The 11,340-nt window shown below is 39.8% G+C and overlaps 1 pseudogene across 1 annotated transcript; it reads right to left on the bottom strand.

The window, feature by feature from the left end:
- Positions 1 to 7,178: 7,178 nt before the first annotated feature.
- Positions 7,179 to 9,635, bottom strand: LOC143554242 (pectinesterase 2-like; annotated as a pseudogene). Its single transcript, XR_013138976.1, has 2 exons — positions 8,749 to 9,635; positions 7,179 to 7,920 (listed from the first exon to the last, which is right to left on the bottom strand). The product of XR_013138976.1 is annotated as a pectinesterase 2-like (transcript).
- Between the last annotated feature and the right edge of the window lie 1,705 nt (positions 9,636 to 11,340).

Below are 11,340 nucleotides of genomic sequence, written 5' to 3'. Positions count from 1 at the left end.
ATTTCGTTCAAAGTAATATTTTTTCGAGATTTAGAGTCCCCCGAACCATCATAAGTGATGGGGGATCTCATTTTAAGAATTTTAAATTCGGGAAATTGCTTAAACGATATGGTGTTGATCATAGGATTGCAACTCCTTACCACCCACAAACGAGTGGACAAGTTGAGGTTTCCAATAGGAAAATTAAACAGATTTTACAGAAAACTGTTCGGACGGACCGAAAGGATTGGTCAACTAAGTTGACCGATGCCTTATGGGCCTACCGAACCGCTTATAAGACGCCAATTGGAACCAATCCTTATAGACTTGTGTATGAAAAGGATTGCCATTTACCGGTTGAAATTGCACAAAGAGCATTTTGGGCTACTAAACAGGTTAACATGGATTATGATGATGCAGGTAAAGCGAGAAAACTGGCTTTATGCGAGATTGAGGAGTTGAGAGACGAGGCATACGATTGCGCGTCCGCTTACAAGGCTAAAATGAAGGAAGTTCATGATGCTAATATCCGGTTGAAGAATGTTGAAGTTGGTCAACGAGTGTGGTTGTACAAAACGAGGATGAAACTCTTCCCGGGTAAGTTGAAAAGTAAGTGGACGGGCCCGTATTTGATTGTAAAGGTCGGAAATCATGGTCAGTACGAGACTGAGGATTTCGATGATCATTTGAGGCAATTGGTAAATGGCTATAGATTGAAGCCATATTTGGAGATGAAGGACATACACGAGTTGGATAAGGAATCGGTGAATTTTATTGTAACTTCACCGGTTTATGAAGATAACTGAGTTCGAAGAATTGTCGAGCTGTAGACTTTAAATTCAGCGCTTACGGGAGGCAACCCGGGGTTTGTAAGTGCCTGTCCAGTTTTGTTTTTATTTTATTGAGTCTTGTACTTAGTGTTGTCTCGAGTTTTGTGCAGTAAACGCCAAGTGTGGGGAAGCTCGTTAAAGATTGGGAAGTTTGAGAAGTTCGGTAAGCATTGGTGTAGTACACGTCACTTCAGGTATGTAAAGGTATTTTCAGTTCTGAACGTGTCCAGGGTGATGTCGGGATGCCAAAAACAGGTGCGTTTTCAAAAATTTTTTAATCTGATTTCTGCACCCATCGCGGTACGCGATGGGCATGGCATAACACCCCATCGCGTACCGCGATGGGGTTAAACCCTAATTTTCCCAATTTGGGTGGTGGTACGCGCTCAGACCCTTGTTAACCCATCGCGTACCGCGATGGGTCATGGAGCACCGCCGAGCCGGGTTCTTTGTAAGCATCTTCTTTTTCTTCATTCTTCTTCTTCTTTCTTCCTTCTTCGTCTTCCATTCTCTCTCTCTCTCTTCCCGCCGCTACCCCACCACTGTAACCACACCACCGCCGCCGCTGTTCCTCCCATCTCAGTCACCACCACCACTACCCCGCCGTCTCCTCCATCCGTCACCGACCACCACACCATCACCATCCATCCACACCATCCCATCTCAGTCACCACCACCCCGTCTCCCTGTCTCCACCAACCACCCCGCCGTCTACCACCCTCCCACTGCCATCCTCTCCCTGCCACCGCCACTCACCCCCACAATCCACCGCAACCCCTCCCTCATCCACCCAGTAACCACCACCACCGGTCAATCTCCACTGTCGCTGTTCCGTCTCCGCTATTATTATTATTATTATTCTTTTGACTTTCCGATCCGACATTGAGGTAAGTGTTTTTATTATTATATTATTTTAAGTCGGTTGATTGAGTTGTAATTGCGGGATGGTTGGGTTTGAAAAATCGGTTTATGGGATCGACGTTGATGTTAGGTTTAGAAGTTTGAGTTCGTGTGTTAGTTTGTTAAAGTAGGTGGTCGGATTTTCGGATTGATATGGAAATTATGAACATGGTTGAGTTATCGGGTTATGGGCAGATTATTAGTGGTTACTTAGGGATTATGGTTGCCGGGTTGTTCGGGTTGGTTATTCGGTTTACGAATCGACATATCATTTATTGCTTTGCACGTTTTTCGAGACAGTTGGTCAGTTGTGTCAAGTATGTTACTTTGTCTTTTGTTTTGTTTGGTTGGGTGTGGTTAATCGAGTTGTGTCGAGTCACGTTTGTTTGTGTTTTGTTAATCGAGTCTCGGGGATACCTTGACAGTTTGCTTGATTGTTAATTGATTACCCGCCCGTACTCAATCTCCATTCGGGCGGGTTAATCAGGTTTATAGAAATACGCATAGGGTGTCCCCGAATTTTTTGTCTTTATTTATTTTTATTTCAATATTTTATTAACATTTTAATATTATTTTATTATATGGGACGACCGCGACCGAAATGCTATACGGTCGTCGCCATATTAACATATTTAACTTGTTTGCTTGAGTTTGCAGATATGGCTGATGCACCAGAGTCCTCACGCACACGCCACAAGAGGCGAAGGGTTGGCCCTCGTGTCATCCGCTACGATAGTGACGAGGTGCAGATTGTAGAGGGCATTGAGCCAGCAGACATTATGGGGGATGCACACATTCCGCATCAGGTTCTCCGATTTTACGTGACTACAGACGAGTATACGAGACTACAGCGGATCCGACAGATGCAGCTTCTTCACCACCGTTCATTTGATTGGACATTGCTGCGTCAGTTGGGGATTTACGACCAGGTACATGATTTATTGACTGCTCCATGGGCAGATGTGCTTGCGTGTGACGCGATTCCGTATGTAGAGCTCACACGTGAGTTTTATTCGACATTTGACTTCACGCCCACGGAGTTCAGTGAGCCACGCGCAGTATCATTTTCGCTGGGACGACAGCTATACGAGATGTCCGTCCCAGACTTCGCCGTGGCCACTGGATTTTATACAGCCGACAATTTTCAGGCGCCTGCCTTCCTCCAGAGCATACGTGGTTACACGATACATGCTCAGGACCCCCGTGAGCACTGGCTCACGAAGGCTCAGCTCGGCCAGTATTGGGCGGAGATCGCCGACGGGGCCCACTCCAGTTCTGTTGTGGAGTCGTCTATTCGGGACCCCGTCCATCGCTACATTCACAGGATTGTTGCTTGTACTCTCGTCGACCGACATTCGGGCCACGAGAAGTGCAGCAACTTAGATTTGCTGTGTTTATATTCTATTCTTGGCCAGCGCCCGGCCAATGTGGCGATGCTCCTGCTCACGCCATTGGCTCGGGGTAGCAGACTTCAGGGATCCTCGGCACGCTTACCTTTGGGGCCTTATATTACGAGGATCGCTGAGCGACTTGGGGTATTTGAGCGTTATCCGACGAGATACTTTACGCGGGGGCCAAATATAGGCGTTTTCAGACTACAGGAGGCACGTTGGGCCGGGATCAATGACGAGCATGATCCAGTAGCTTTAGTCCCGGTACGACGGGGTCCACAGGCACCACCACCTGAGGGATCAGAGGCTGCTGTTTCTCTTCAAAGGGGTATTCCGACACGCCACCAGCGTCGTCCGACTCCACACATTGAGCGACCTCAGCAGCAGGATCCGTTAAGACAGGCATCTGCATCATCATCTTCACAACCGTAGCAGCCAGTCACATTGGATATTATTTATCAGCAGCAGCAGCAGATTTTAGAGACCATTCTGGCACAGCGGGAGGAGACGCGGGCCCACCTGGCCCGCCATGATGACTACTTTCGATTATTGTTTGTTTCTTCGCAGGTACCGCTCCCACAGTCGTTGATCATTGCAGTGGACCCGCCAGTGGAACCGCAGGACGAGGCAGCTGATGATCCACCAGCACAATAGCTTTTTGGTTACCCTTTTTCATTTTATTTTGTTTTTATTAGTATCATGGTCTGTATTATATTATATTATATTTTGGGGGATCATGTTTGGGTAACTGGTTGGGCTTATATGTTCATATATCTTTTGATTGCTACTGTTTTTGATTTTATTTGTATATTTTGTTGTAATCGAACTTTGTGGGTGTAGTTATCTATAAACCCTCACGAGACCCCACTCGTCCTCCCGGGCTACCGGGGGGTTTACAGGGCTTGTTGCATACGCTAAATGCAATCGTGATTCCTACGAAAGTGAGTTAGGTCTTTTAACGTTTTTAACTAACTTAACAGAATTATTATGAAACGAATTAATTTGGCTCGGTAATTGTTTTAATAAAATTAACAATTATTCATTTTCGAAACTCTTAAAAGACCTATGTCTACACTTGTGAGAAGCTTGCTTCAACACATCTCGAGATTTTGCAGGTTCGATTGTCAGTTTGGTAATTGGATAAGACGAGAGTATACGAGTGTTATGAGAGTTCACGAGCCGACTGGTCCTTCTCCAGTCACGTTGATATCAGGTGATTTCAGTTTCATAATTGCATTTTGTTTATTATTTTTAAACGTTAAAAGTGTAATTGTATAATTGTTAGTAGAACCGCCTCACATAAGCCCTGAAATTTTAAAATTGCTTAATAGTCAAAAAGTCAATTTCAACCCCGTCCCTCAAATGTTATTAATCGTTCTATCATTTTTAACTTTGAGGATAATATTAAGTGTTCTTACATTGAGGACAATGTAAACCTCAAGTGTGGGGATGGGGGAAATTTAAAAAATTTTAGCCCGATAGTACCTCAAAGAGTGTTCAGAAACCAAAGTTGTTAACTGTTAATTATTGCCATTAATGCCAAGTCATAGGTTTCTGGTCATGGTTGGTTTTTCAGCGTCTCATTAGTCTTACTCACAAATGTTTTTATAACGAGAAGTTGAAAATGGGGTCGTTTAGTCGGGAATAACGAGTCATGGGGACAGGTACACGTGTTTATATCGTCAGCCCTATTCCTCCGGTACGTGTGTGAGTTGACCCAAATATATATAATACACATATAATATATAGTACACACATGTCATTTGAGTGCTTACACTGATGTTCATGGATTTCGGGATCACAGTTGGCAAAATGCAAAAGTGATAGAGGCAACTAGGTTAAGCCTCGTCTAGATGAGCGTGAGTTTGTGTATTAGGGGGTTGGGGCCTCATTATTACACATATGAGGTGAGGTTAATGTGAGAGGCGGGGGGTTGGGTCCCTTAGAAAACATTTCTTGGACTTATTTTTTCGTTTGTTTAACCCCGACATTATATTACGAGACGATCCGACTTACTAGGTTTATTTGTAACTGTAATTGTATTTGCTTTTGTTTTGTATTTGTATTTATCTCATTGTTAAGCATCACGTTATTGATGTTTAGTAAAAAAAATGAGAAAAAGACAAAAAGATGTCTGTTTATATTCAGTTATGTATTCTGTAGTTCGTTCGTTGAAGTTCGTTTAGTAAAAAAAAAATATGTGAATTCAGTATGTTGATAGTTGGCTTATTTAGATGTATTTAATCAGTCAGTTAGTTGTACAGCTGTTTTGTTGATTTAGATGTTTTGTAATAATCCGGGTCGGATCGTTTGAGCTACTTAAATATTTCCCTTCCATACCCTTACACCTGGCCCCGTTACAACCCTTTTAAAGACCTCTTGATTTGCATTTGTGCCAAAGAAGCTTGATGGATTAATATGTACTTTTGAGTGATATTGAGAGATGAGTGATACTGGCACATCTTTTGCTAGTCCATATATTAAACCGAGAGGAGAGATGTTATATTACGAGTGGTATGAGCATGTGTGCTTTAACCGGAAACAAAGTACACCTGTCTGGGCGGCTCTATGTTTTTATCATAGCATTTAACCGTATTTGTGAGATGTCAATCTAAAAACAGTGTCTGTCTGAGAAACTGGGTATGACCTTAAACCTTGCTAGTATTAATGGTGATAATCAACATACCTATGATGGAGGTCGATGTTTGCTTTAGAGTTTTGCTTGAGGGCAAGCAAAAGATAAGTGTGGGGATGTGATGGTCGGTTAATTTGTATATGTTTTAGTTCGTTTATTATTTAGTTTTAACTGTTTATTCGAGAACTATCGATACTTCATACGTGTTTTATTGGATTTCAGGTCACAGGCGTTAAAGTACTCATTATGGACCTGTTGTGACACGGAATGAAGACCCGGGATGTCCAGCACGCAAAACGATGAAGAAAATGAAGATTGTTGTAACAGGGTCCCATCGCGTACCGCGACGGGAGATAATTGTGTTGATAATGGTGATAATTGTGTTGACATTTTGGTCAATCGCGGTACGCGATTGACCTTTGAAGACCCGTCGCGTACCGCGATGGGAGTGCAGACGGGAATGTTAGGTTTATATGTTATTTTTCATCCTAAAAAACCCTAACTCCGTTTGGACGAACCATAGACGATTCCAGCAGCTCCAAGAGGCGATTTCCACCATTATAGCCTGTGTCAAGACCTTCCACATGATCCATATCATCCGTATCGAAGACTTGATGATGTCTAGGCTCGGCTAATCTCCTAGAATCGCACCCGGGATGTATAGTTTGTAACTCTTTACAGTTTTTCTTTTGTGATTAAGAATACTTATGTTTTGATTATTGATGATTGATATATGATTATTGATGTTTAGTATTTCTGTGTGTTCGGTCGGTTTAGGTTTACGTTGGTTTGAACGATCTGTTACCAGTTGCTAGATAATTAGTCATATAACTGTTTGGTTAGATTGAATACAATAAAACGTACAGTTACCCTTAACTGAGTCACACTGGCAAGGACCGTTTGATAACCAGTGCCGTGTGTAAAGTAATTGTTGACGTCTAAGGTTTTGTCTGGTTGATCAGTTTTCAATTAATCGTTGATAATCAATCTGTTAGGTTACATGAGATACTGTTTGGTTGCTTACTTGAATTCCCGGGTGTGGTTTGCTTTGTTAATCGCTTAATACTCGTTTACTTGTTCGTTGCTTAGTTCTCTTAATTTAAACTATTGCTTGTGTGATCAGCACTAAAAACCAGTTACTTCATAATAGTTAATCTGTACACGAATTACATTGACCACATACTCCTGGTGGATACGATACCCTACTTATCCTATCTAGGTAGTTTAATTAGGTTTTTGATTGACTAAAACGACGGTCATCGGGTACTTTCGCGTTCGAGTTAATAGTTATTCGGGTCGAATTTCGAGTTGCGATTAAAAATTACATCCCTAAACATAATACAAAACTAATAGTTTTTGAAGTAAAACAAATTAAATGATTTTATTATACATACTATAATTTTCACCCTTTATTTATTAATCCATAAAGAATCACACTAATTATTTTACAAAACAAATGTAACAAATAATAAAATTCAAAACACAACACCTATATATTTAGTGAATTAAAGGCCAGAAGTGAAGGGTACATTGGTAGCAGGCAACCACGAACCACCAGCAATGAAGTTTCCAACAGTGAACTTTGCCGCCTCGGTAGCGCTAGTGATCACACGGTACCCCTTCCAGCTAACCCGTTTTGCGGTTGATGAACCTGGTCCCGTGTTCATGTACTCCCCATAATACAATGTATTAAGCGCAAAGTTCCCTCTCCAAGGCAACCAACCAGCGGGGTCCACTAGACTATCAAGGAATGTGTTGAGAAACACAGTCCTTGAATATTGTTGCCAGGGCCTACCAAGATATGTCTTAGCGGACCCCGTGAGGTCTGATGCTGCCAAGACACGACAATGTTGGATTGAGATTCCCGTGTTCTGATTTGGATCGGTCCGACCTTGTGCAGTCACCGTGTTGGTCTTGTTAGGCGGGTTACGTGCATAAATGTTGCAATTTTGAAACACTGCTGCTGCGTTGCCAAAAATAAAATCGACCGTGCCATATATGTTACATTCTTTATAAAACTGTCTATTGGAGTGGACATAAAGTGTGTCTTGGTAGCCTTCGAAGCTGCATTGGTAGAACACCGAGATATCTGAGCCGCTTCGGAGTGCCACCGCCTGGTGGTTTTGCGGTCCGGCGGTGTTTCTAAAGGTGATACCACGACCGATGAATCCGTCTCCCTCGACAGCTGAGTTCATGAAAGAAAGATATAATAGTTATAACATATTCATTTTTAGTTTACAATATGAATAGTAATATATAATTTTCCCCTTGTGACAATATTACTTTTCTTATAATTATTTTTTTAGACAAATGCATGTTGAAGGTCAACGTGACATTAATCACATGACTTGTGTTGGAAGAAAAGGTAGTTCATTGATATCCCACAAGTACTAAACATCTTAGAAACATGGTTATTTTGATAGATTTAGTTGGTAAAAAAATATAACTTATGAGATTAATTTTAGTGAAAATAACCAAAATGTCTATTTAAATAGTTAAAGGAAACAAAATGTCTATTTTAACAAGTTTTTTTTTTCTTTTTTTTTCATAATGTCTACACTTAATATTATCCACTCTCACACTTTTTAATCATAGGTCAAAGTATTTTTAAACCAACATGATTCCTCCCACGCATCACAAAACTTAGTTTTTCATCACAAAACCAGATTTATCTCGTCTTCTAACGACATTTTTTTTGGCTTCCTGACAGGATTTTTCTCGTTTTTTAATGAGATTTTTTGAACAAGTAGTAAAATCTGGTTGGTTAAAAATCTTGTCGACTAATAATTAAAAAATGTGTTGATCGATATGATTGAAGATTTGACGGTGGACATTATGAGAAAAAACTGATTAAATGGATATTTTCATGGATATTTTCTTGACCTTGAGGGATCTACATTTTGATATTTTCCCTTTTATCTTATCTATTAGTTAGCACAAAGTTTTATCATTGAGTAGTGACATGCATGTTATTAAAAGAAATATAATTTGAGTTATTATTGATTTTACTTACCAACAGTGGCTGATTTGAAAGTTGTAACACCTCCTCCAACACTTTTGCTACCGGTTATTATTGTTTTTCCTATACCATCTCCAACTAGCATTATGTTCTTCAACTTTCTACCAATTTCAAACATTCTCCTTGTAAGTACCTGCCTTCACATATATCACAAACCTACCTTTACCGGACCTTTTCCCGGCAACGGCTACAGCTTCTCCCACGGTTTTATAATTACCCGAGCCATCTTGAGCCACCACAACATTAGCCTGAGCTGCAGGGTTCGAAGATTGCAAGAGTTTGCGATCGCCTGGCTTAACCCATGTAGGGAACCCTATTTGGTTACTTTGAGGTGGAGAACTTCCTTTGTTCATTGCTAGTGTATTGCTAATTAAAGAAGACACATTATTATTCATTAGTGGCAACATGTAGCCACCAACACCTAGCTCTTGGAACCCGGCTCGGCACGTCTCTAGGTTTGTAAGAGCTGTGCTGAGCCAGGTTTGCATTTCATATTGGTTACACGGTTTACGAGGGTCAACAGTCATGTTGAGCCTTTGAATAGTGCTTTCATAAAGTTCAATGCAGTCTTCCCATGCGGCTTTTTCAAGCTTGTTACGACATTTTAGGCCTAGCCCACGAGTGTTTGACTCAGCGTGGCACGCCCTATCGATGGTCACTTTTAATAACGCCTTAATGAAGTCGGATTTGTGTTTAATTGGACCGGAATAATGATTATTGGCTAAGAAGTAGTTGCATGACTCTGGGTGTGGTGTTTGGCTACACCATGAAGCTACCTCCGGTTTATATGTCGTATATGATCCGGATCCATACGCGATCGGAAGTAGGAGAAGGATCAAATATGAAAGTAGGGTTGTTGCAAAAAATGGAAAGGTTGTCATTTGTACAAAAATTATTTTTATTTAGAAAGTTGGTTTTAATTTGGTTGTTGTGAGTGTTTGCATGCAAAGGTTGGTTTATATAGCAGTGAAATCCAACCAATTAAGGGGTGCATCACCTGGTACTTTCATATGTAATCAACTGTTTAAGTCTAAAACAAGACATGACAACTTACCATTTATAACAAAAGCCATTATAATATGTTTTAAAGTTAAATAATGAAAAAGAGACTTTGAACTTTGTAGTTCATATTTTGATGCAAGTTGACGATTCTTTTATATATATATATATATATTCATAATTTAATCAGTCATATACTAAATTGTATAACTAATAACGTTTATAGGCTAATTTATACGCACACGATCGGAGGCCGCGATAGGTAGCTTAACCTCACCATCTGTTTTTCTGAGAAAATTCATCGTCTGAAAGCTCACTATAATAAAATCTAATTGGGATCGGATTCAAACTTGCATTCTCAAGGCTAAGCCTTCACTTCTTTCATAATGACATTTGAGATAAAGCTCAATGGACGTATATAATAAATTGTAGTTACTATTCAAAAAAATGTTTTATTTTGAATGTTTTTTATGTGAATCAAATGGAACCATGCACGTAATTTCATAAGTCGTCATAATGGTGCCGAAATATAACCTTTTTGCATGATTATATAAAGCAAACAGAAAATATATATTACTATGTTCTAGCTAGTGGATTTACGCCCTGCTTGCGGTGCGCACATATAATGTATATATGTGTGAACCCTTGGGTGGGCAAAAGTAAAATTGCACTAATTTTGACGTTATTTTACTAATCACGTGAAAATAACGTTAAAAGTGGCGGAAGGTTAATCAGGCATCATGTGGTGGCGTTGATAGCCGAAAGACAAGGGCACATGCACCAATCAGCCGGTGTCCCGATGATTGAGTGTTATGTGTCTTATGTCCAAGGCTTGATTCAAAACTACTATCGAGCCGGGGGTCTCACCGGAAGCAGCCTCTCTATCCCTATGGGATAGAGGTAAGGCTGTCTACATCTTACCCTCCTCAGACCCTACCATAGCATTGCTATTGGTGGGATATACTGAGTACGATGATGATGATGATGATGATAGCTAGTGGATTTGTCAAAATTAAATAAAGCTAACAGAAACTATATTATTATTGTAAAATATTTGACTTTCAAACGAGGAACAATTACGCAGTTACATTCGAATTGAATACGACGTTATCTATGTCGTCATGTCCACTGAATTTGCAGATCACAGAAAATAACTCTCAAATTTTTATTAATTAATAGATCTTAATTTATTAGCTATATTATGATATAGGAATTTATAAATTATATATATATATATATATATATATATACATACATATCTTGAGCCATTAGAATAATGTGCCAGAAATTAGCTAAAAAGGTTCAAAAACTAGATATTATCAAAAGCTTTACTTTATGACTGTTGATTTATTAAAATGAAATGTTATTTAAAAAGAAAATAAATCACTAAAAGTATTCATAAAAAAATATATATATGTAATTATACATGCACAAACAGTTTCGTGCATATCATTTGATGGAGTGAATTAAGTCTTGTTAGAAAGTCTCAATCTTGCTGGTGTTAATTTGTCAGCTTCTTTTTAACTACTTATCAAATTATATCTATATTTTGTATAAAAGTTAAATTATAGGAAATGTATATCCCAA

The sequence above is a fragment of the Bidens hawaiensis genome, unplaced genomic scaffold, assembly GCF_021521415.1.
Source record: "Bidens hawaiensis isolate Kalapana, Puna unplaced genomic scaffold, B.hawaiensis_p1.1 tig00017568_1, whole genome shotgun sequence".
NCBI lineage: Eukaryota > Viridiplantae > Streptophyta > Magnoliopsida > Asterales > Asteraceae > Bidens > Bidens hawaiensis.
This window is presented reverse-complemented; position numbering and strand designations above follow the sequence as displayed.